The sequence below is a fragment of the Tenrec ecaudatus genome, chromosome 3 (assembly GCF_050624435.1).
Source record: "Tenrec ecaudatus isolate mTenEca1 chromosome 3, mTenEca1.hap1, whole genome shotgun sequence".
NCBI lineage: Eukaryota > Metazoa > Chordata > Mammalia > Afrosoricida > Tenrecidae > Tenrec > Tenrec ecaudatus.
The window spans coordinates 72985963-73013775 of NC_134532.1; the positions used below are offsets into that span (position 1 = coordinate 72985963).

At 39.8% G+C, this 27813-nt stretch overlaps 1 protein-coding gene across 2 annotated transcripts in view; it reads left to right on the forward strand.

The window, feature by feature from the left end:
* INPP4B (inositol polyphosphate-4-phosphatase type II B) overlaps window positions 1–27813 on the forward strand; it is a 975417-nt gene that overhangs the window by 160760 nt on the left and 786844 nt on the right. For both annotated transcript variants that reach the window (XM_075543753.1, XM_075543752.1), the window contains exon 2: window positions 12621–12683. The gene's annotated coding sequence lies outside the window, so the exon portion shown is untranslated. The remainder of the gene's footprint in view (window positions 1–12620; window positions 12684–27813) is intronic.

The following is a 27813-nucleotide window of genomic DNA, read 5'->3' on the forward strand; positions in this document are numbered from 1 at the left end:
AGTTCCAGTTGATATATGGTTGCAGTCATTTTACTATTCCTCAAAAGTTCAAGCTGAGTTTCCGAAGGAAACATGACGATCACTGCCGTGTGTCACATGGATGTTGGATAAAACAGTGACTACCAGAAAGAGGTACTATGTCTTATATACACTACATGAAAGCATAACTGTGTGGAATATAACGTAAGAGAAATAGCATCATTAAGAATAAAAATTTTAGAACACTTAGTTGTCTTGAGAGCTAGATGCATGAGAAACCTGCATCTAGATCAAGAGACAGTCGTTTGAACAGAACAAGGAGAAAACACATGGTGAACAATTATCAAAGGTATCTACCCAACAGTGCTAAACCCTTGTAGTTAATCTGTATTCTGAACAAATAGTCTATGAAGCTGATGTGTCTTAAAAAGAACAGAGCAGTAGAACTGCTGAAAGGCTCAACGTGAGAACTGCAGATCCAACCTTGCTTGCCAAAATTCAAGATGACTTCAAGCACTTACTGATGAAGGTCAAAGAATATACTGTCTTCAGCAAATATTCCATCGGGCCATGAAGCAAACAAAAATTTCTACAACTGAATAGATAAATAACATCATGACCAATGAAAATGCAAAGTTGTTAAGGATTTTGTTTGACTTGGACCAGCTATCAATATTCATAGAAGCAGTAGTCAAGAAATCAGATGATGTATTATATTGGACATATTTGCTGCAAAATCTTTCTTTGAAGTTTTACAAAGCAAAGCTCTCACTCAAAAACTAAAGTGTGTTTGCCTCAGGCCATGGTCCTCTCAGCTACCTCTGTGCATGTGAAAGCCGGATGATGACAAAGAAAGAATTAAAATTGAATCTTTGGTGTAGAAGATTGACTATACTGTGGAAGACAAGAAAGGCAAACTGGTACTCAAGGAAATACAACCCGAATGCTCTGTGAAATGAGAGTGGAGACACTTCCTTTGGACAGTAAGTGGGCTCGGCCTCTCGAGAAGCATAGCATGGTTGAGTGTCAATGAAACAAGGAAGTGACCCAATAGTTGCAACAATGAACTCAAACATACTAATGGTCATGAAGGGGATCAGAACCAGACAGTGCTTTTTCCTATTCTACGTAAGGTTGTCATGAATTGGAGCAGACTCACCAGCATCAGCAACACTATTTAAATAATAAGGAAGAAGGACAGGGTGTTTGTCAGGTAATGGATGCTCATCCAAAACAATAGCAGAGGTCCACGAGGACTTGGGTGCCAGATACTTGGCCTCAGATTCTTCCTTTACTCAAGATCTCTGCTTAGATAATTTGCTAGAACTAAGTTGTGCATGTGTTTGATCCTTTATAAAATGGGGGTCATAGTGTATCCCTCCGTTTGAGTTGTTGGGATTATTAAATGTTAAGCCAACAACTCCTAGCAATGCCAGGCTATGTGGCAGGTAGTGAGTACTCCTTAGAGCTACAGCAACGATTGCTGTACTAATTGTTGTTAGGTGACCTATGAACAACAGAACAACACACTCCTTGTGTCTGCTCCGCCTTTACAATGCTTATGGTCGAGCTCATTGTTGCAGTCACCCTGTCAATCGATCTTATTGAGCGTCTTCCTCATTTTCACAGATCTACTGTACCAAGCATAATGTCCTTTTCCCTCTGTTTTCGAAGTACTTGAGAGGAAGGCTGGCGTTTAGGAGCATTCTGGCAGTGCTTCTTCCAAGGCAAATCTGTTTATTCTTTTGGCGGTCCAGAGTACTTTCAATGTTCTTTTTCTTCTGATGCATCAGTTTTTCTGCTCTCTTCCAGATTTCATTGTCCAACTTATACATACAATTGTAAATACCGTAAATGCACTTAAGTCCTCAGAGTGACCTCATTGTTCTTAAACACTTTAAACAGTTGTTGGCAAGTTGGCAATAGAAATAGGTTATGGTTAGTTATTTGAACTGACAAGTAGTGCAAACTTGTGAAATTATAGTTTATCATCTGGAGAAGAATGCAGGCATCAAGTGGTTAATGGTTTGATTACACACATGCTAAGGCCAGCATTTAATTTTCATGCTAAGACCAGCATCTTAATATCCTTTAAACATAAGATTGAATCTGTTGTTGTTGTCATATTATCTCTTCCTTTCTTCTAGTGATGAGTTAGGCAGACATTTCAAAATCTTGATTCTTAACCATTACCTTTATTATTTATTTCTATTTTAGGCGTGATCTGGATATAATTCAGAGAGGAATAATACTACTGGGAGACAGATATAAATAAAGTGGCTTCTGCATTTTCTCTTATATTTCTTTAAGATGGTTTCCCAACATTCATTGAAAAAATTTAACTGAATGTTGTGAACTTTTTCCCATTAACATCTTGAAGCCCCTTTCCATTTTCCTTTAAAGTTAAATGAAGACATTTTTCTAAAGATCTACAGTTTGAATTTACTGCAATTTAATTTAAACTGATATTTCATTTACATTTTTCTTCTCTGAAATAATTGTTTCTTGAAATAAACAGCCAGGGTATTAGAAGAATTCACTAGGTAGCAATTTTAGTGTTTAGCAAAGGAAATAATTCCAAAGGTAAGGTGTAACACTTAAAACCTGATGTTTGACTAAAGTCCAAGTCTAACCCCTGCCCCTCTAATATGGGTGTTGTTACATAAACAAATTTAAAATTCATGTTGAAATTCAATATGCTTTTATTCTCGACCCACTAAAGTGTGTCTGCCTCAAGTCATGGTCTTCAATACCACCAGCAATGATGATGTCAATTTTAGAAGGATACTGGCTTGTGTTCCAAGGAGAACTCTCATGTCCAACCTCTGGCAATCTCCTGAGAGGGATGTGTTCTAATCATCTCACATTTTATATTATGGCACATATTACTTCTGGCATATTCCTTTGCCTCCTGCTTCTTTTATACCTGACAGATTAGCTTCTTTAAATGTTCTTAAATTTTATGTGGTAACAGCACAAAACTGTTATGCAAAGTCTAACATAGAATCCAAAAGATATTGATGTCACATAAATCAGCTTTCTCTTACATACTTTGATATCCATTTAATGGATAGCAATTAGGTAGATGTGGATTAGGACCCTTTTTCTTATGTGCTTAGGGTTGAATTAAACACTGAAGAGAACAGGTGAGACATGGAATACACAGCTGCCTTTAATGAACTTAAACTATGGGAGAAGAACCAGACAGGGTGCGATGTAGCAAAGATGAAACATACAACTTTCCTCTAGTTCCTAATGCTCCCTCCCCCACACTATCATGATCCCAATTCTACCTTACAAATCTGGCTAGATCAGAGGATGTACACCGGTACAGATAGAAACTAGAAACACTGGGAATCCAGGATGAATGATCCCTTCAGGACCAGTGGTGTGAGTGGCGATACTGGTAACATAGAGGGAGGGTGGGCTGGAAAGGGGGAACGGATTACAAGCATCTACATGTGACCTCCTCCCTGGGCGACAGACAACAGAAAAGTGGGTGAAGGGAGACATCGGACAGGGCAAGATATGACAAAATAATAATTTATAAATTATCAAGGGCTCATGAGGGAGGGGGCGGGGAGGGAGGGGAAAAATGAGGAGCTGGTGCCAGGGGCTTAAGTGGAGAGCAAATGTTTTGAGAATGATGAGGGCAATGAATGTACAAATGTGCTTTACACAATTGATGTATGTATGGATTGTGATAAGAGTTGTATGAGCCCGTAATAAAATGATTAAAAAAAACAAAAATTAAGCAATTAAAAAAATAAAAGATTTCACATCATATATATGTATATGTACATATATATATAGCTGTGAGGACAAGATAGCCTGAGACAATCTAAGAAAGCAGTCTATATGGCAGGCATTGAATAGAAATGCTGTACATGGCCAGAGAATGTTAAAATCAACAAGAGTTCACGTTCTTGGAGATCACTTCATGGGGGAGTTGGCATTGGAGCTTTGACAGAGTGGTGCATTTGAATGGTGCTAAAGAATAAGAATGGATCAACAACGGGAGGAATGCAATGGACAGCGGCACCACGATAGAATTACATGGTAGATGTGGGACACCTGTCTGGCTGAATAAGAGGGATTATATGAAAGAATAATGTAACATTCACAGAATGCTCAGGAGATGATTTTTTAAAGTCTGTCCAGTTGACATATTCTACAATTTTTAGCTACTTCCCCATGGGTCTCTTAAAACTCAAATTTTGAAAAATGAATTATCTCAAGATGCAATATTGGAAAGTTTTGACCCCTCAGGGCAATAGCTGTCAGATACTAAAATGATTTATGGGATATATCACCTTATAGACATTCTCTAATGGAAACATGAGGCCTGGTTTGATAACTACCACCAGGAGCTAGGGATTAAAGCATCATTTCCTTGGGGTGAGCTGGTGCTGGAAAGTATCCACGAGAAGGATGCAGGATGATTTTTCTCTCGGTCCAGTAGAGAAGTGGTACAAAAGACTTGGAGAATAGTCTAATCTGTTTCCTTGGAAGTTTGTGTGTGGCCGCAGATGTAAGCGACTGATGTCTGAGGCCCTAAAGGCTAAGAGAAGACCCAGGGAAATTAGATTTGCCCTCTCTGCCAGCATTTGTTGGAGAATTTTCGATTTAACAAATGGGGACCCTGAAGCTGACAGTGCGCTCAGGAGGCCATATTACGTTCTATCCAAAAGGCTGCCCAGGGCCGACTGGTGTCAGCAGACAGAAACTAAGGCATTATTGGGGGCTATGGAAATTGTTGTCATTTATAAGTTTCATGGAGTTGGTTCTGACTCATTGACCAGACAGACATTAGAATGAAATGCTGCCCTGTCCTCTGTCCTCCTCAGAATCAGTTATATTTGAGCCCATGATTATTGTCTTCATCTCTCTCACCGAGAGTCTTTGTCCTTTTTACCAACTCTCGACCAAGAACGATGCCCATCGCCAGGGACTGGTGCCCTCTGATAACATCTATAAAGTGCGTGATACGGAATTTTATCTTCTTCACCTTAAAAGCGCATTCTGTCTATAGTTCTTCCAGGATGGATTTTTTTCATTCTTTTAACAATTCATTGTATAGTCCTTATTCTTAGCCCCTACTATAATTCAAAGAGATAATCCTTCTTTGGACTTCTGTATTCATTACTTAGTTTTTGCATGCATAAAGAGTGTTGATAATGCCGTGGATTGGGGCAGGTACACCTTAGTTTTAAAGTGATCCCTTTCTTCTGTGAGCTGATCTTTTGCAGCCGCTTTGCCAACACAATCCATCTTTTGATCTCTTGACTGTTACTTCCATCATTGATTTTGGAACTAAGTCAGTGAAATCCTTGACAACTTCAACCTTTTTCTGTTCAACATTGTCTGTTGGTCCAATTACGAGGATATCTTCTTTTATTGACATATTCACATATCTTACACTTACAGTTTTATTGACATATAATTACAAATAAAAATCTTTTATTGACATATTCACATATCTTATATGCTCATCATTCAGTCACATTTCAGAATGCAATCACCAACATCCGTTTCAGAACATTTTCTTCTCATACTCGTTGGTAGCTCCTCATTCACCCCAACCTCTTCTGCCATGCCCCTAGGGGATCATTAATCCAAGGATAGTCCCTATCGAGTTTCCCATCCTGGATTTCATATACACAAAATGACACAAAACTCACACCAAAACCAACAACAAAACAGAGAAAACCTCAATCCAAAAGAAAGCAGAAAATATGAACAATTTAAACAACTTTAAAAAGGGTCAGGGAGAGCTCAAATGCCCTGCCATCCATAGTGTTCTGCAACCAAGTGTTATACCATTCCCTTCTCCAGATGCAGATTTTATTATAGACGATCCTTAGGTCAAACAGGCACTTGTGCTTCTTCTGTGTGGACTGAGTTGACACCCCACTTGGGGGCTGCTTGTTTGAAGACCGGTTTTTAGGACCCAGATGCTATTCTTTCTGGTAGCCAGGCACCACCGGGTTTCTTCACTACACTTGGCTGTAGCACCCATGTCTTCGGTGAGTATTATTTTTCATGATGGTGAGTATCCAGGAGGGTCATAAGAGCTAATTGTTTTAAGTTAGGGCTAGAATTGAGAGTGAGCCCCAGATCCATTCCTAGCTCTATGGTTTATATATGTCTCGAGTTCATTTGAGAGACACCATTATCATTTTATGATGGATAACATTACAGATCATCCCCTGGCACATAAGGCGATCCTATGGACAGTGTCACTCAGTTAGCCAGTGATACAGAATTTAAAACATTTTTGAGAGGAGGAAATCATAAATGTATAAACCAGCTTTGCAGACCGCAGTATGTGGATTATTGATGTACATATTAAGCTTTTAAATGATTGGGCATTATTTACAAGAACAGTGGGGGCTAGTGAGAGGGGAAAACTTCCAATAACACTAATTCACAGAGGAAGAACCATGCCTACCAGACTAATACATGTCATAAAACATGCAAATAATAAATATACGATAGTCCCGGGCCACCATTCATTGGGCACTCTCAAAACAAGAGTCTGAAAATCTAAAGCCCACCCATTTCTAAACCTTGGGATAGTCATCATCTGTTTCTTCTCACCCTTAAATCCAATGAACTATGTCAATTCCTTCAATCTCCTACAAGTGAGTTTGAGGTAAAACCCAGTTCACTTAGTGGGGTTTCCGCATCCAATCCTACTGGTGTGGCCTATGAAGGATGTTGTGAGCCTTTGAAAGACAGAGTCTAAAGTCCTAGTAGTCTATAGGCCAGGGACACCAAGACGTATAGTGTCTAAAAGTGCCCGATTAGAAACATATTACCAGAGATAATCTCTCCTTGGGTTATAGATAAGATTCCTAAGTGTGTGTGTGTGTGTTTTCCTGATGAGAGGTTGCTTCACCCCATTTACCAACCAGCAGTAGTGTAATTATCTTCTCGGAAAATGTACTTTTGACTTGAACTTATGGTATGCTTCAACCATCACTCTTGAAGGGGTGTCTGTTGCTTTGGGGTGACCTCAGCACAAGGTTATATGGAAACAACTAAATAGGTGTTTCTCTCTCTGCCCCCGTCTTGAGGTCCTGACCCCAGCTGAGGCCAGGTCTCTTCCATCAACGTGGTTTTTAAGGCGTACCTATGAATGGAGTGATATATGACTTATTTGATTGCATGCTTCCAGGATTAACATTTATTTGTTGAGCTATCTCTGTTCACATTCCGTCACTGCCTGGAGGCTTGTTTCTTGCCAGGGCCTTCTGTGTAGCTTAGACTTCTTTCAGTACCAACAGTTCCTGATCATATTCTGCCTCTTAAAATGGTTAAAGTGAGTCCTGGCATCACAGTGATTATGCATTACTGACTGCAAGGCCAGCAGTTTGAAACCTACAACCGCCCTGTGGAAGGAAGCTGGGACTTTCTACTTCCATAAAGAGTTACAGTCTCGCCCCTCACACCCCTGGTCCTGAAGGTATCGTCCACCCTGGATTCATACTGGGAGAGTAGAGGGTGAGTGAGTTGGAAAGGGGGAACTGATTACAAGGATCCACATGTGACCTCCTCCCTGGGAGACGGATGGCAGAGAAGGGGGAGAAGGGAGACTCCGGATAGGGCAAGATATGACAGAATAACAATCTATAAATTATCAAGGGTTCATAAGGGAGGGGGGAGCGGGGAGAGAGGGGGAAAAAAAGAGGACCTGATGCAAAGGGCTTAAGTGGAGAGCAAATGCTTTGAAAATGATTAGGGCAAAGAATGTACAGATGTGCTTTCTACAATTGATGTATGTATATGTATGGATTGTGATAAGGGTTGGATGAGCCCCTAATAAAATGTAAAAAAAAAAAAAGTTACAGTCTCAGAAAATCGCACAGCCGGTTAGAATCACTGGGAGTTGGAATTCACTCCGTAGCCATTGAATTGAACGTGGTAATGTCAACCCCTTTTTTTTGGTCTAGTGTCTTTGTATAATCCTTCAGTCTCATTTTAATGCTTCCAGTGCTGTTCAGTATTTTGCTTAGTTGAATAATTTCAAGCTTCTTGTTCTCTACCATCTTTTTCCACTAGAGATCCTTTTTCTTTTTCCTGAATTTTACATTCCAATCAACATCAATTTACATCGCACCTTGATTGCATAGATGGCATGTTTGATTAATGTCAGGCTGCAAAAATTGGTAAAAAATTAATCTTCAATCAGAAGTAAAAAAATTGAGGCTTCATGATCGACATCACAGAAAGTACAGATGAAAGGCGTCGGTTGTTGGGAGTGGGACCTAGAATGGGGAGATGTCTGTAGACTGAGAAAAAGTCGTCACAGGAAGAAGCCAGCTTTACACTTGCCTCTTATCGATCTTCACCCACACAGTAACTCCTTTTACTTTCAATATTTAACTTCACACCCACATTCCAGAGACATCACCGACACCATGCCGTGCCCTGGAAAGATGGATCTTAGGAAAGGAGCATAGGGACAAAACAGCACTCTCGGAGCTGTTGGCTGAAGGGGGAGTTATTTAAGCCTTCAGCCAGCTTTTTGCACACAGCTGGACATTCTAATTGCTGAGCCAATAACATGTTTGGTGACTTAACATAATCATAATTTTCTTTCTCCCTAAAGTCACAGTGATTAGGGTCAGGATTGAGGCCTAAATCTTCCTGGTTGCAATTTGTGATGCCTATGTGAGTCTAAGCCTTCTCTTTCTTTATAGTCACATATGATTAAGTCTTTCAAAATGTACAATGTGAGCTGTATATTGGATTTTTTAATGTAGGTTGATCAGAAGGGCAGTTCCTGGAGTTGCGTTTTTAATATTCTGTCTAGTATTCTTCCTAGGATTCTTGCTCTAGTCAGTGTTCTTTATTATCTTCTGAGCATTGGAGTGATCTTTGTAAAGGGACACACTGGGGACGACCAGTCTGTCCTCAAGGAATTCTTGGTTTCCACACCTGTTCATTCTTCCTGTTCTTCGTGTGCACCCTCTCTCTCTCTCTGGAAAGGTGTATTGTCAGCTCATTGTCTTCCAGAAGGACTTTCAAAGTTCTTCCCTTTTGTGAGGTTTTCTTACAACAAACAGGATATTTCAGCTTGAATGAGCAAGATTAGTTATTCACTGAACTATTTTTTGAAGTAAATATTTATACAAGGGGGTATCCCTACTCCCCAAAAAACACATGAAAAAGCTCCACTGGGCTCAGCTTTCATAGTACAAACTTACTTTCCCGCCCAGCTGAGCATTAAGCAACTCCCTCTGAGTTAGTCCATCCATTGATGTCACCCAGGAAGGTTCTCTCTGATCACAGTGAATTTTTTTTTATATAAAGCAGTTTCACGCAAATCCCATTTTTTGTGATGGTTGATTTAAGAGAACAGCATGCTGTTGTGAACTTTTGTTTCCTGTTTGAAAAAAGTGCTGCAGAAACTGTTGTGATGTTGCACACAGCTTACAGGGACAATGTTATGGGGAAAACTCAAGTGTATGAGTGGTTTTCTCATTTCAAAAAAGGCGAAATGTTGATTGATGACAAACCTCATTCTGGACATTTGTCAACTTCGGAATGGATGAAAATGCTGATTCATAGTGAATTGAGAGTTTGTACCACCAGATCAGACTATTACTCGAGCTTTCTATTTAGAGGTTCTGAAAAGATTGCATAACAGTGTGGGACAAAAAAGACCTGATTTGGGGCAGACACGGGAGTAGTTTTGCCATCATGACAATGCACCTGCTCACGCAGACATCTCAGTGTGCCATTTTTGGGAAAGAAACAGCATGTCCCTCTTGCCCCATGCACCTTACTGTCCTGACCTTACTCCGTGTGACTCCTTTTCATTTCTGGGCATGCAGAGGGACATGAAAGGACTGTGAAGTAATTTGAAGACATAGAAGAGGTAAAGAAAAACACGAGGGAGGTGCTTCAGCCATCCAAAGAGATGATTTTGAAAAATGTTTTGCAATAATAGAATCACAAATTTGACACTGTATTCACTATAATGGAGAGTATTTTGAAGGTGCTAAAGTTGGTTTTTTTGGTAAAAATAAATGCATAGCTTTGAAAAGAAAAATATCCATTTTTTGGGGGGGTGTACCATCTCAGTATATACAGAAACATGACATTCCAACTGTCTTTCCAGGTTAGTGACATTAGCATGTTCAGTAGTATATATTGTTCAATCTTATCTGTTCTCAAATTATACCATCATTGGTAAGAGATGCAAAAACTCTATCTTTACTATAGAATTCCTATGATTTCTGTTTCTCTATAATGTCTAATGATAGTATTACATAATGATTATATACTGTTTAATGATAGTATTACCAGTAAATTCAAATAATTGCTTTTAACTTTATTTCCCCCATGAGTGCATTTCTATGTCATTGTTTTATTTATTTTCATGTCTCTAAAGATGGTTGTAGATTCTGTTTTACAGAAGGAGCTCAATAAATTGTTTGCTGTGTCAGACTTCTTATACACAAGGGCAGGGAAGGGCTAATTCCCTGAAGTGAATCTCGAAGTATGCCACAGTTCAGCGAGGGCTTCTTAAACTAGAGATGATATGCACTGAAAGGAGAACCACTTCAGTAGTCTGGTCAATAGCTGATGGCTAAGCAACAATGACTCGCTGTCATAGAGTTAATTCTCACTCATAACAGCCCAATAGGAAGAGTAGAGCTGCCCCTAGGGGTGGAGAGTTTAAAGGCTCTGCTTTCACATGATGAGAGGCTGTTGGCTTCACACTCCACCAGCCTGACTCATAACCACAACCCACCGCAGCTCCAGCTTCCCGAGTCGATGGAAATCATACCCAACCATTTCACTCTTCTACCCGCCGACCCCAAACAGCTCTACTTTAGTTGTCCTTACAGAGGATGATGCTCACTCATACTCCGTGATAACCGAGAACAAGAATGATTAATAAATAGGCAAAATAGACAGAGCCCATGAGATATGAGTTAGTCTTTGTACCATGTGACTCACCACAACAGTGATTATTAGTGGGTTACTGGATTGTTTTTAAAAAGAGAACAATGGCCCTAGGAAGGAGAACAATAGCATTAGTAAGCAAAATAGGCAGAGTCTTGTTGAAATTAAAAGTGAAGGGCCTTTCTTGAGAGTCGATGCAATTTTCAAATTGGCATATCCCAAAGTCCAGTGACTTCTGAACGAAATGATCCGTGAGTTAGAATGCTCTAGGAGGGTTTTTTTTTATGAGAATAGAAGGAACTTCAATAAAAATACAGTGGTTGATTAGCATTTAGTCATTGGTTACAAAATTGGATAAGGACACATTTGATTGGCAGGAGAATATAATAGATGTTAAAATTTTGCACGTGGCTGACCTTTAGACAGCACTTGCAAAATGGGTGTATCTGGCCTCAAAACAGTCACAAGACCCAACTTGTGGGACTGACTATTGGGAGGCCATGAGGATTCTAAGGAATATCTTGCATAAATACCTTTTTGAGAGTTCTTTTGGGGCCCTGAACTGGGTAAGCAAACAAAATCACATTTTCCTCTAAAATTGTTTACCAAGTAATTTTCTCAAGGTACAGTGGAGAATCACAGAACTGACTGTTTGCATTCTTGGTGCAGAAGTTACTTTTGATGCGAATTGGGATTTAGGCCTCATCCTTTGGCACAGTCACTGTCCTGTGTTGGGAGGCACCATCGTTGTCGTGCCTGCCCAATAGTAATAATTAATGATGCGCATGATGTTGTCAACTGATGTTCCTTAGTGCATGGCGTGGCCCCATGCTTTCTTCTTTATGTATATTTATCTCATTTACTTCTAACAATCCTGTGGAGTCCGAAGAGTTAGCATTCCCTTCTCCGAGGTGAAAAATGAAGTCAAGTGCCTCTCTTAAAGAGCGACTGTGAAATGCGTCTCTTCCTCTGTAGCAGTCCTATCTGGAGAGCAGACGCTCAACCTTGGACTTCTTTCTTCTGATCCGAGCATTTAGGTCGCGGTGCAGTGAAGTGTTTTATGGGCTGCTTCTCGGGATTGTTGCATAGCAAGGTAGGGAGTGAGGTGTATTTCATAACTCCCGACTTCTCTAGAGCCCTGTGCTGCTTGGCGCAGTATAGGATAGCTCTGAAGTTATGTCTCATAAGGAGCATAATCAGCAGATATTTAGCATCCTCCCAGAAGACCCCATTTGATTGATTTTGTGACTAGAATACCCAAGCACCCCTATTTTCACGAATATTTAAAAACCCATACTCACTTGGGGAGGGACAAAGATATGTTTAAGTAAGTGCGAATTCCACTGGGGTCGGTGGTCATCCGAATACCAGGTTCCAGTCCAATATGACTTGTGTTGTACAAGGGAAAGCAGGGCAGCAAATGCCTTTGCTTGCCCAAGGCCTCTAGTCCTGGTCACGTGTGAGGGGAGAGGGAGAAGCCATGGGAACAGATGAATATCGCTGGCAGTCAGTCAGGTTCTCAGCTTCAGGGAGGAGGGACCCTTGGGGGAGTTATTTAGCATTTAAAGCAAGCGTTCCCCAGGCAGCTACTGAAGGGAGCTGGGTATTTTGTTAAAAGGTTTTCTTCTCTGACCTTTATCATTAATTGATCGTCTTTAAGAATTACTTAAGGAGTAAAAAGAAAGGTTGATTTTATTCATTTATTTTCTCTTTGTCCACAGAACTCAAAGAAATGGTGTTACCTGGCAAGGAATCTACAGTTTCTTATGAAAAATCAGACAAAGGTAAAGCTCATTTTGAACAATTTCTGTTTCAATCTCTAGAAACCTGACGCATTAAACTAGTTGGTTTTTCTTGATTATTGGTTTTAGATATTGAATGTCCCATCCAAAAACCAAGTCGTTGTCTGAAAGATAGAGGCAAGGATTTAGGAGGATCGCTGTATTTGTGAAGTAAATAGTAAAGATTTAAATATATGGTATTGTATGAGGATCCCTAGTGGTGTAGTGGTTACGCTTTGGGCTGCGATCTCATAGTTGGCAGTTTGAAACCACCAGCAGCTCCGTGGGAAAAAGCTGATGTGTTCTACTGTGGTAAAGTTAGTCTCAGAAACTATGCTATGAGTCAGCATTGACTCATTGGCAGTAAGTTTGGGGGGTTTTTTTGGCCAAAGCATTGTGCATAATGGCAAATTTTCTGACATGCCTAGAAAATTGTGTTCTATTTTGATTCATATTTGTATACCATAGACAATGAAAGAATTAGACTTCTCAATATACAGTGATAAGAGGGTTCTTCTGTTAAAAATCAGTCAGATGAACTTCCGTATATGATTTTAACATGTAGAATATTTTAGTAAGAGCTCCTAGAAAATGTCTCTGAATTTTCTGAAGATATTCCCCTATCAAACATAAATATTCTAATTATATCATCCATGTTGAGTAGCATGGACTGATTATGCTCAATGTATTACATAAATAGTTACTAATTTTCTAATTGCCATGAGATATACTTGTATCTGCTGTCCTAGGAACACAAAGATGCATGCAAATATTCTTATGACCTATACATGCAAAAAAAGTGTGAGTATAGAAATAGAAGTACACAAGAAAACAACAAGTGAGCTAAAATTGATGGCAAGGAGGGCATAGGATTCCTTGCAGGGCTTGATCATGGGCAATGTACCTGAGAGGAATTACTGAAACCTGAATGAAGTTTGAACATGATAGTGGGAGAAGAGGAGAGTAAAAGGAAATAGAGGAAAGAATTAGGAGGCAGAGGACATTTATAGAGTTCTAAATACAGGCATGTAGATATGTAAATACATTTATATATAACACTGGGAAACATCTATGTGCACATATTTATTTGTTAAGTAACAAGGCAGCAGGCAGACATTGGACCTCCACTCAAGACCTCCATCAATGCAAGAACACTTTGTTCTAATAACCCAGTATGATAGCTGAAGATAAAATGGGTGCATAAACAGATGAGGTGAAGAAATCTGATATTCAAAGGATATAGCATCTGGGGTCTTAAAGGTTTGAAGATAAACAAGCAGCCATCTAGCTGAGAAGCAACAAAGTCCACATGGAAGAAGCACACCAGCTTGTGTGATCATGAGGTGTCCGTAGGATCAGGTATCAGGCATCAAAGTCCAAAACCAAAAAAATCATATTGATGTGAATGAGGGGGAGGGTGGAGTGGAGACCCAAAGCCTGTCTGTAGACAACTGGACATCAACAGAAGAGACACAAGGAAGAGGCGAGCCAGTCAGGTGCAATATAGCACCGATGAAACATACATCTTTTCTCTAGTGCTTTAATGCTTCCTCCTCTCACCCCCACTATCATGACCCCAATTCTACCTTACAAATTTGGCTATTCATGTACACTGGTACAGACAGAGCTTAATACACAGGGAATTCAGGACAGATAAATCCCTGAGAATGAATAATGAGAGTAACGATACCAGGAGGGTAAGGGGGGAGTAGGGGAGAGAAAGGGGGAACCAATCACAATGATCGACATATAACCCCTCCCCAGGGGGATGGACAACAGAAAAGTGGGTGAAAGTGAGACAGCAGTTGGTGTAAGACATGAAAAAAATAGTAATTTATAAATTATCAAGGGATCATGAGGGAATGAGGGTGGGGGAGGGGCAAGATGAGCTAATACCAAGGGCTCAAGTAGAAAGAAAATGTTTTGAAAATGATGATGGAAACATTTGTACAAATGTCCTTAACACAATGGATGGATGGATGGATTGTGGTAAGAGTTGTATGAGCCTCCAATAAAATGATTTTTTTAAAAAAGAAGCAGAAGTACAAAGTGCATATATTTTATGAATAATGCTATCTTAAATGAGTTTTTATTTTACCAGATTAACTTTCTGACAGATTACAATGATCGGGTCTATTGAATATTGTCCATTTGCATTGTGATGAAGAAATGGTATAATTGTGTATGTATGAGCGTACATAAATGTTTTTGAATTGCCACAGGTTAAATACTGATTGGAAACAGTGTTTTCTTTTTAGCACAGTTTTGAATTCCTGTAAACAAGTGAGTGCTGAAACAAAGGTAGTATGTAAATTTAATGGAAATCAGCCAAAAACTTGTTTTTGAACTTTGATTTGTAGATGAGCAAAAATAGGTGGAATTGCAAATAAGGTGTTTCTACATATTTCTGGCCTTCTGTTAATTTTCCAAAACGGTGAAGATTTCTTGAGAAAAGAGATACTTTATCCTAATGGGAAATTTTGAATAGTACAACCTGTGTCTACGTTTTATCTGTATTCCAAGTTAACTCATGCTGTAAATATCATTAGGCAGCCAATGGACTCAATTTGATGCTGTCTTTTAAATAGGACCATTAACGTTAGGTCTGGAAAGTGAGGCAGTATGTACAGAGAGCCGATACCTAGACAATATGGGAAGGAGATTGGAGCTAAGCCAAGTGCTGCACGCATAGGGAACTACATAGCAAACCAAGTCCATGTTCGGTGATGAAACATCAAAAGAAGCGGAGACATTCAGAGCGGATGGGAAACACGCTGAATAAATTCAGGTCCGGTGAGGAGGGGTGAATGAGCATACTATTTCTGGGATTCAGTCAGAAAGCTGTTTTATTTCTCAGAGGTATACATATCCTCTCACTGCACCTTCATTTGCTTTATTTATTTTGGATTTGGATGAAATCACTTGTAACTGAATATAGGAAAGGAAGATTGAACTGGAGAAGGGAAATTCCCATTACCATTGTAGACTTTTGAGCTTCTGTATTTCTGGAGTAACAAAATTTGTTGTTTGAGAATGAAGGAATGATTCTTTATATTGTCAGAGTCCTGGCACTGGATACAAATTCCCCCAAGGAATACGAGCTCGGATGTGTGTGTTTGTGTGGACAGAGGCTGTGAAGTCTAGAGACTACCGTGGGGTGGGGAGCGAGCAGATATGGTCTCTCTGGGTTGGTCCTTTCGATTTGTTGACGTAAATGGCTGCCATCTTAAAAATACAAAACCCCAAACCCCTTGTTAATAAGACAAAAAATGCTTATGTATTGATCCCTCACTTCTCTGATCTTAGATGGAATATGTACACTGACATTTCAATGTTTCAACAGTAGAGGTTTAGGACCAGCTAGTAAAGGTGTCTTTTTGTCTGGAGACAAACGGAAACTTTCAGCTTTTCTCAGCTGCATGTGACAACTAACACTCGTTTCATGTGGGCTTGACTTTGGCAGTGGAACTCAGAGAGCATCTGTAGGTTAACAGATCCTTTGTATTAGTGACTACTTGAAAGTTCTGCATTTGACTTTTTTAAAGGGCCATTTGAATGCATTTCTGTGCAGTGTTTTCTTACATGGTCATTAGTATCTATTAGTCATCATTCTTGATTTTATCTTTTAAACAAGCCAAATATAAAATATAAGACATCTATCTACTCACTAAGATTATGAGAAAAATGCTTAGAGATGGTTATTCTGCACAGCTTTTATATAAGTTTATATGTCTTGGAAATTAATTTCAAATGAGAAAAATGTATGTTTAAGTTTATTTGTAGGAATAGGGACCACTGTTATTCCCAGGTACATTTATATTCTTCTGTAGGGGGTTAAAAGGAACATTAAAGATTGAGCTGTTGTTTTGATGTGTTCTAGGTGGAAAGCTTGGTTTAGCACAATTGTGAAAATTGGAAAAGGCATAAACTGGGGTATAAAGCTTGTCTATAACATTATTTATGTTCAAGACCATTAAGAAATAGGTTACACATATATTGCTTAGAAATTGGTTCCATTGTGGTTTCTTTTTCCATATAGAAAATTTGCTAGATATAACATATGCTAAAATATAAGCACAAAAAACCCTTGATATTTTAGGAGCTTACTAAGAATTCCATTTTACATTATTTTTCACATACTATAATAATAAGGAGTACTGGTGGTGTCAGCATTACACTTTGGGCTGCTAACCTTAAGATCATCAGTTCGAGGCCACCAGCCACTCCTTGGGAGAAAGATGAAGCTTTCTACTCCCATAAAGAGTTACCACCTCAGAAACTCACAGGGGCAGTTTTACGCTGTCCTATAGGGTCACTGTGAGTCAGAATCCACTCAATGGTAGTGAGTTTGGTTTGGGGTTATAAATAATATAACTGGACATGTTATTAGGAGGGAGCAATCCTTGGGAAAGGACATTATGATTGGTAGAGTCGAGGGTCAGTGAAAAAGGAGAGCCTTAATAAAGTAGATTCACACAGACTACTGGGTCGTGTTTCATCTCATGGTACCTCAGGTGCTCTGTGTCTGAACTGACTGATCAACAACAGTAAAATAACAATTACTATGTAAATGATAAAGCTATCCATGCTTATTAATAATGAATAAATCCTCAATTTAAGTGGGAATTAGAAATACCCATGTGGTGTGTTCGAAAGGTGTGATCTAATTGTCACCATGACTGAATTATATCCCATCTGCTATGTACTATGTTTCATAGGAAATTAGTTATAACATCAAGTGGAGCATGCTTCTAGCTTGTGTGTAAACTGCAAGTCAAAGAAGACATTGTCAAACATTTACATGAAGAAGTAATTTAAGAAGTAATCCTTAAAGAGAGAAGTATATGAGAAGGGCCTATTATATTCTTTCAAAGAATTGACCTTTTGTGTTTGCGTTCCCAAAGCTTCTTGGACTTCTGGGCTCTTCAGAGATTAGATTCTATGGGATATCCCACTTGATCTAAAACTTTATAAGAGCTTCTATGATTCCATGCCACAGAATTGCCTAGAATTGTTCCATGATGATATTCAAGTTGCTTCATTGTTTTCCAACTCATATCTGTGTCTTGTTTACTCATCTTTTACCCAGTTACGTATTTTAACCATTATTGTCTTTGCTCATAAATTCTTGACTCAAGTACAAAACAGAGTCCTTACCTGCTTTCTCTCCATTCAAAATTTGCATAATCTAACTTTTCCTTAAGGGAGAGCCACGGAGCCCTGCATCATCTGACAGTCCCTCTTTAGACTCTCTTCTTTCAGTAAAGACACTTAGATGTCTTAGCTTCCACATTGTCATTGGTCTGCTTATGTTGATTTATAGATGTTCTAGTTTGTGTCTGCATACAATTTTATTTTACTTTATATAAAAGTATACACATAGATGCAGAATTTTTTCCTCCAATGTGTATACTTTTATATAAAGTAAAATAAAATTGTATGCATCCTCTTACATGCTCCTTGAGATTGCAGTAAACAAATTTTGAATGGATGATACCCTTGACTCTTCGATTACTTTAGAAAAAATATCTAAAACCCTAAGAGTCCTTTATACCATCAGGGTATAAGGTAGCGATGTTTTGTGTTAGTTAGTACTACCTTGAGAAATCATTCTCCCTTTATCAAATCTTTTCAAAAGAATGAAAGCTCCATTCAAATAAACTTATTTATAAAGACAACTGTTAAAACATGCTCTTGCCACCAAATGGGAACCTGCCTCAATCTATCACCCACTGGTTTTATGTAGATTAGCACTGTTTTTGCTGGAGAAAAATCTAACTTGAGCAACTTAACAAAAGCATGTCTTCCTAGAAGCAAATGCCTCCCCGTGAGAATGCTATTGCATATATGATGTCGGATTCAGTGGCAAAGAAGTCGTATTATGCCACCCCATTCACATATTCAGTCTTTTAACTGTTGTATTATAACAACACTCTAGCTGAAGCAGGGTATTTATAGAGCCAGAAATTCTATGCTCTTCTGCCTACACACATACACATGCACACACACACACACACACACACACGCCATACACTCACTGCCATCAAATCAATTCTGACCCACAGAAAACTTACAGGACAAAGTAGAGCTGCCCCTTTTGTTTTCTGAAGTTGTAAATGTTTACAGGAATGGAAAGCTTCATCTTTCTGCCTTGAACGGCTGGTGGGTTTGAAACGGTGACCTTGGGGTCCACGGCCCATCATATTACCCACTACACCACCGGGATTCCTTACATATACTAAGAGGCCATTAAATACTCTGTGTGCTGCTCAAGGTTCTCTCTACGTTTTACACATGCATTTTAATGTCTTCCATGTTCTTCTGTAAAACATTGTTTAAGCAGATGGTGAGCAACCATTCAGAGTATTCTTTTAAAAATCTTTATTAATTGTTGAACTTCATGCCCAGGCCTTTTATGACTATTCCTATGAGTGTGCATCTTTATGGATCTACAGTCTCAAATAATACACACCCAGCTCTGCGACAGCTGAGTGAATCTAGAATAGCACCCCAAAAGCACTTAACTGGCTAGCAATATGGGGATTTCGTAGGCCAAGATGTCCCATAGTGCGCTGGGGATGGGACAGGATCCTTGGGGATTGAAAGTCCCAGGGGATTGGTAACTCCCAATAGGAGACCAAGGCATTTGAGGAATCGGTTCCTATTCCATCAAGTCATTGGAGGCAAAGTGGTGTAGGCATTAGCAATGTCATTGTAACATGAAATGCCCACTAGCTTTTGCAAGGGTACAGGTGCATATGTGCGCACACCTGTTCCTTTCTCTCTAGTTTAATGCATTTAGTTTTAAACAATATATTGCCACTAGATGTCAGCAGTAACCTCCTAGGGTTTGTGTGGCCTTAATTGGTAACTGAAAAGAAGAAAAAAAATTTTTTAGAATACCTTGTGCAAGAGGAATGGTAAGTTTTTTTAAAAAGTAAAACTATTTTTTATTGTGTGGCGATTATAAATTTTAGAAAATATTATAGAATTATGTTTCAATTGGTTTCTGTTCACATGTAATGAAGTTACTGTACTTTTGCTTATGGGTGAGCTTTTGAATTATGGGTGAGCTGAGGACTTAGTGATACACCTACCTGGTCCCAGAGTTCTGAAGTTCTGTTGCAATGTCTTGGCATTCATGTGTGACATCAATGCATGAGCAGTGAGGCTTTGTGTTTGTTTCAGTCTGACTTCCTAGAGGCATTTTGGGGACCACAGCCTCTCAAAAAAGGTGTGGCGTTCATTTTTCACCATCTACCTGGGAGATCTGTCCACATCGTAATGTCTGGATGTTCCTGGATCTCTGCTTGGTTGGTCCAAGGTACTCAGAGCATTTGGAGGGATGCCAGAGACTATTACGTTTGCTCACTAGCTGACAGAGAAAACAATCTAGGAACAGTTAAAAAAAATTAAATCATGAATATATACAATCTTTTGGTTTTTAAAATAGTAAAAATATCCTAGATGTGTTTTCAATAGTTGGTGAGATTAAAAAACAAACACTGTAGTATTTACCAATTTTCAATAAATAATATATTTTAAAATAATGCTGTTACTGTCTGGTCAATTGAGATGTGTGTTAATAGGAAAGTTTAGTCAGGACTGTTGGATGTTAGGCATTGGTTGGAACTTAGTATTAGGTGATTGTGTGTTGATTAAGCACCAAGCAGGGTTATGGGCAATTCGGAGGAAAGTAGTTGCTTTCATTTTTCTCTCCCGGAAAATTTCTCCTTCAAATGCATCTCCTTAAAATTGAAGGAGGCCTGGGATTCCGTGGTTCAGGACTTGGCTGCTAAGCAAAGGCTGCGGGCTGAAAGTGAGCCCACGAGACCAAGGAAGAAAGGTCTGGTGTCCACTACCAGTAAGATGGCAGCCTGAGAAGCCGCCCGGGCAGAGCCGCTCTGCCACAGGGAACTGACTCAAGAACACCGAAGAGCAGCATTTTAATGCCCGAGGAAAACTTAGACAACCATTCAGAAGTTGTTTCCTTTACCACGTTTTACCAGAGAAAATGCGGCTTATATCTTATATTCTTTCCCCCTTTAAGATTAAAAACAGTTCTTTTAAATACAGTGAGATGGGGCTAGCTCACCTAATATGTGTTAAAGAAATGATCGCTTTCATGCCAAAGTTATTACATTAGTTAATTGCTGGTTTGACTTTACAGGAGTATCACTGGGTTTCTTAGACTGTTATTTCTATTTTAGAGCTAGTAAAAACGATTTGCCCAGACATTTCCCAAGACGGTGGTGGCTGCTCTTTATTTATGTTTACAGGCAATGAGGCAAGCATTTGGACTCATGCTGCAGCTCCTTGACCCTGCTAATGTCCTCACATGGCGTAGGTGCAATGAGCAAATGTTCGTAATAAATGATGGTGTATTATTAGCCAGATGTTCCCTTATGGCGTTCTCAACGGTGAACCTTGTGTGTAATCTCACAGCATGCTTGATCCATGACAGTCTGTCCTGAACTTCCCATACTTAACCTCCTAAAAGGGGTCAGGGCTGGAATCTGTATTGAATCCGGCACTTTCTTCCTCATTTACAAGGAGATAATAGCTGCTCATGGGGTATTTTGAATAGAGTTAATGCCAGTGTTAAACCATCTGTCCTTGCTCCACCTTAAAAAGCAAACTGCCACTTCCATATGCACCAGTGCATTTCTTTTCTACAGGTTTGTGCATGGAGAGGGATTGCACTAAGCCTTTTGTGGCCAGTGGGACATATATTGCCCACCAATATTTTCAGCTTTTCAAGTTGTTTGGAAAGCTGTTAACTCAGTTGTAGTATGTGCTACTGCCTGGCAGGTATCTGTATAGCTGTGTTCTCCCCCTCCCACCCCGCCCCCACCCCATAAAAACAACAACGGGCTTCACCTAACCAATCCTACCACCAGATTTATATATGTACCACATAATTATATCCAAATCCAGATTGCTTCAAAAATGTTTTCCTTGCTTTTAGCATGCCGCACGTTGCTGAAAACCCATGATATTAATAAAATCTTAAAAGGGTAAACACGGACTCCTAACTTATTGACTATCTTATTATCTGACATCTCACATTTATGACAATAGTAAAAATTCTACATTTTGAATTACAATATACCTAGCAGGAACAGGTGCTGAGCTGTGAGGTGAGAGTGCTCCGGCTGCAGTGGCTAAGGATATGCATCAGCTTGGCTAGACCTTGTTTCTCAGTGGTTTATGTAACTAAGAAATTGGGCAGCTATGTCACGATCTACTCATTCTCCATTTTCTGATGTGTTGTGGCCGCCTCTATCTTTGCATAATGCAGACAGTTCTATAATGGCCTTGTGTTTGCAATCTAACCGCACTGATAAGTGGAGAGAGCCAGAGCACCTGGTTCATGGTCCTTGTAAGTCCAAACAATGCAATTTGAAGTGTCCACACTATTCCACTAAGATACTTCCTATCTTGCCAACTTCATTTCTAGCTAAATCTTTATCCTGAAGTTTTTCCTGTAGCCACACATCATATTTGATACAATCTCATTGAGGAGGATTCAGCAGGTTCACGGAAATGCTCCACCATCTTTTAATTCCATGTGTCCATAACCTTTTGGACCTCCTCGTGTAACATCTACTCACCTCATCCTGGGTGGTGTTCTGTTTACATTTCCTGATGTAGAACCTAACCTTTTTCCTCTGTCCTTCCTGTGGTCACTTCTTATTTTGAAATTTAGAGACAACAGACTCTATAGTACCAGCTCCTCTGGAGCAAGGTGAAGTTGGTTGGTTCCAACGGTCCATTCATTAGCTGATGACTGTGGGACCTTTTTGCTGGTTGTGAGTAACTCACAGTCAACTCCCACTCGGGCTGGCCTTATGTCCAACAGCACCATCTCTTGCCCCGCCTTACTGCTTTGTCCTCCTGCTCCTTGGGTTGGAGTCCAGTACTGAGCATACTGGGTCACTTCATCCCATTGAGGGTTTCCCTAGTTTCTGATGACCTTCCACTTGACCAACCACAATGTCGTTCTTTTTAAGTGATTCATCTTCCAGATGACATGTCCACATTAAGCAAGATGAAGTCTTACCATCCTCACTTCTGAGGAACATTTTGGTTGTATGTCCTCTAACATTTATATATATATACTACATTATAATATATTATACTGTTTATCATGCTTTGCCTACATCAATGTTAGAATACATTTTTCAGTTTTTCTTTTCCATTGTGAAGCTTTCACATACATATGAGGTGATGGGAAAGAATGTGCCTTGAGTCAGGTATACCTCAGTCATTGCAGTTACCTTAGGCAAAAATTTAATTCTCTGGGTCTCCTTATTTTTTTCCTACAAAACTAGCAAAAGAAAACACATAAATAAAATTAATACAAACATTACAATTAGAATAATTCTGGGAACTTATTACATGCTGAAATATTAAAGTAAGTATTTTAAAAATTCACTGCCATTGAGCCGATTCTGACTCATAATCACCCTAGTGTAGAACGGAGAGTAGATCTGCTCTTGTGGGTTTCCAAGGCTATAACCTGACATAGTCAAGGACCTGAAAGCCTCATCTTTCTCCCTTGGATTTGGATTGCGACCTTGTGGTTGGTGGCTCAGGATGTAAACCACTAGGTCACCAGGCAATTTCACTTCCACAAAATTTAGTCTGAAGCATACCAGGCATGGGGGTGTGTGTGGAATTCTCCTTGCTTACCCTGACAGTCATTTTCAATTGGACAATCTGTAAGTCTTAATTTTTGACATGTCATTTTCCTCCTCAGTAAAATAGGATAATAATACTCGACAAACTTAGTCATTGGGAAGACAAAATCCAAAGATAAGAATAGTAGCTGCAACGGTAATATTTGCCACTTACTCTGCTCTTGTGAGGAGTGAGAGACTGAGCTTTCTTGATGTCCACTCTGACTTACTACCTATTCGCATGTTTTGGGCCAGAGAAACTTGGAGGCTCTGGATTTAGGTGGAGCACTTTGTGGGAAGGTAGGGCAGAGCACCTCTGTGCTACAGTCAACTGGAGATAGGAAGACACGGTTGGGGTCACAATAATTTGCAACGTGAGATGGAGTTTGAAAGTGCTCGTAAATTTTTAATTGATGCTGTGTGACTAGATGGACTGACATCATAAAGTACAGACAGTGAAGAGCAGCCATGAAATAACAAATACACACACTCACACACACAAAATACACACAGTCACAAACACACAACATCTGATCTCTGTTTCAGTTTTAATTTTCTTAACAATGTGCGCAAGTCTAACTTAATACCCATGCTCCCTCCCACATGCACTTTCTCACACACAGCCCATAGGAGGGCGGTGCTCAGACTCCTGTTTGTCTTTAGTTTCTACACAGGTAAGATGTCCTTGAATCTAATCCATTGGTCTCTTTAATGTCCACAGTTAGAAATCATATCAGACTTAAAACTTTTGTGTCTGAAAATAGAACAGATGAGATTGCTTTTTAAAAAATTAATCAGGAATTAATACATATATCATTCCATGGTTCAATTATGTCAAGCAGAATTGTATAATTGCTACCACAACCAGTTTCTAAACATTCTCTTTTTTTCTTGGACTCCTTGACATTGTCTACCCCTTACCCCACCCCATTCCCCAATGTAACCCCACCACCACCACCCAAACCCTTATTCTACTTCTGTCCCAATAGGTTCATCTTTCCTGGGCTTTATATACACCAAAAAACAGAAAACAATGTAACATAAATTCAAGAGGGTGACCCCTATGACACAATTCCCCTGAGATATACCCTAATATGAACAAAGAAAAACCAAACAATACAAACCCAACATACAGAACATGTTGGAAACCAGATCCAGTCCAGCATGCGTCAGAGGCCGGTTCATCTGACAAAGTTTTAATTGTTCAAACCAGCTTTATCTCTCTGATCTTCTATACTCATCTCTCCAATGCAGTCTCTTTCCATCCCTCAATTGTAGGTAGAGGGAGTCTACCAAAAGCTTACTTCCTATGCAGTTCCTACAAATGTAGCTTGGGGTCCCACTGTCTTCCCCAGCCTTCTGCAAACCAGATTCTCACAATTTAGGCTCTGATACTAATCCCTCTTTCGACTTTGGATTTTATGATTTACAATCCTTTGATGACTAATGATGGTGTGTTTATTCCACGTGGACTTAGTTGACATCTCACTTAGATGGCTGCTCCTTTGAAGACAAGCCTTTAAGACCCCAGATGCTATTTTATCAGAGAGCTTGGCACCATCTGATTTCTTTGCCACATTTTGCTATAGCACCCGTATTTTCTGTGTTCCCTTCCTGAGTGAGTATCGAGTAACACCATGACGTAAGAACTAATTGCTCTTAAGTTGGAGCTAGGATTTAGTGTGAACCCCAAACCCATTCCTGGGTCTATGTTTTTTTTAATGTTCTCATAAGTTATTACTTCTTGGGAGTTAATACACATGTCATATCATTCCATAGTTCAATCATGTCAAGCAGAATATTACAATTGCTTCTATAATCAGTGTCCTAACATATTTTTTCTTCCTGGACTCCTTCACATCGTCCCCCATTTAGCTCCCTCTCCCAACCACTCCTGTAACACCCTGCCCCCTGCAACCCTTCTTCTACTTGGTATCCCTATAGGTATATCAATCCTGGGTTTCGTCTACGGAGACAGGAAAATATATATCACAACTTCGAGAGGGTTATCCCCAATGACACAGCACCTCTGAGATACACCCTAATATAAACAAAAAAAAATAAAACAGACTGTCCATCACAGCTTTGCCAGAAGAATACCTATCCTAACACAGCATATAGGACATTGATGTAGCAAGAAGATGTTTGTTCGCTTACCGCCAGGTCACCAATCTTGGTACAGCTGACTTCTGCTTCTCAGACACCATGCATTTTTGGACTCAAGGTCTCAGGTTACAAATGTGTCTGAGGTAGGGTCTAGATCACCCAGTGGAGTTCCCACATGGGATCTCACTGAGGCATCTGCTGGAACATGCTTTGTGTCTTGGAGATCCAGGATTCAGTGTCTTAGCATTACACAGCACCCAAAGACATAGGTCCCCAGGATGCACCCAGAAGCCCAGGTCAATGTGGCCCATCTGCTGCATACCACTAAAAACACTCCCTCCAGTCCCCTACTGTCCCCCAAAGCATTTTCAGTCGTTCTTCGCCCCACCTGGAGGTCAGTCCTCCCTCTTTTCCTACCAGCAGATATGCATTTGTGTCCCCCAGACGTGTTTGCTCCCTTTTCCCTCTCCTGACGTGTTTTCCCATCAGTATCCCTGCTCCCTCTGATAAGGCTGTCTATTTGCCCGGGGAGGGGGGGTGACCTCCTCATACGTTTACATCTTAGCCACTCAGTCTACAAGCTCCCCTTCCCCTGCCTTGACATGAGGCACCCTCTGGGCAAGTGACCTTCAAAATGCTTACCTAGCGAGGATGGAGTCTTGTTCACTGGCACCGGTGAGGCTCTCTACCAGGCTGCCTGATCACCAGCCAGTCAAGCTTGTGTCCATATTGTTGCTTATTGCTATAGCAGCGGACTCACGCAGTGTTTGTCCTTCTGTGCTTGACTAGTATGACTCAGCATAATGTCTTCCAGATCCCTCCACGTCTTGAGTCTTGAGGTGTTTTAGGGATTCGTAGCTGTTTTTTAGGAATGCATAGTATTCCATTGTATGCACATACCAGAGTTTCTTTATCTACTCTTCTACTGGTGGGAATTTAGGCTGTTTACAGCTTCTTGCTATTGTGAACTGGGCTGCTGATTTCCTGTTCTCACAACGGGACCTCTAGGCAGGTAATTCTACGTCAGCGCCATCTTCCTGGAAGTCTCTGAAATTACTTTTTAGTAACTTATAAGCTGATATAAATATTGGTAATAACAGTAATACTTCATGTAATAAATACAAGCATGACCATTTTGCAAGGAGAATGTTTGATATTTTATCTAATTGGTCATATGATGGCTTGGCATAGATCAGATATTAGGAATCAACATGGGATCTATAAAGATTCTTGGAAATCTTTGCTTTTATTGCACTGATAGTAAGTTACTTGCAGCACATTACTAAAATATGCTCAGCTTTTGGTACTTTTTCTTCTGAATTCATTAAACTTTCTAAAAAGGTAACAGTTCGGTGTTCTGTTAGCTCTCACGGAGCTTTTGATGGGCCTCTTATTTCCTTTTTGTTTGTTTTAGAATTTAAGGAAAGGATTTTTTCTTAAGGACGAGAGCCACTCACATTTTGTGAGGAATTGGCAAATCATGGATAATAATAATAGCAAATATTTAGTGTCTACCTATTAGATTATAGGCACAACTCTAAGCATTTTATATTGGTATTATATATTATTACTATACTTTTATATCTCACAATAGTACTGTGAATTAGGACTACTACTATCTCTGTTTTAGTTTTTATTTTCTAAAAAATTCTCTGGAACAAAAATACTGCAAAACTCCTTGGTACAAATCTGTAGACTGTCTTAGCACATCCTTCTGGTCGTAGCCGGGCTTTCTCGTGTGTCTGCAATCAACTGGGAAATTACCTATGGGAGTTGTTCTGATCTTGGGAGAGTTCTCTCCTGTAATTTTGACTCAGCTGGGCATTCCATGATCCTAGCAGGTTAACCTGAGCAGAGAGGGACTGGGGGTTGGGGTGGGGGTTAGTGAGCCAGAGATGGAGAGGAGAACGGGGAGGGGGAGGGAAGGGGAGGGGGGGCGGAGAAAAAGCAAGACAGAAAAGAGAAAGAGCTGCTTAGACACAGAATGGGTTCATTATCATTAGAATCACATTCTATTGCTAAAGCAAATTACAAGGGCAGTCAGGAATCAAGGGGTGGGAAAATAGAGCATGCTGCTTAATAGGAAGAATAGCAAAATCACATTGCAATGGATTGTGTACAAGAAGGTGGATCCTTTTACAATCAGTCGCTCATACTCTCCATCAACATAGAAGAAAATTGAAAGGCAAAACAATTGAGTTATTTTCTACTATCTGGTCCAGTATGGAACTTCATTTTCTGGAGCCAGTGATTGGACCACAGCTGACGTAATCTCAGGTTTTCCATGAGTTTTCTTATCCAGGAGAGAAAAAGACTCTAACTTCGGTGTTTTGACTTAGAGTCTC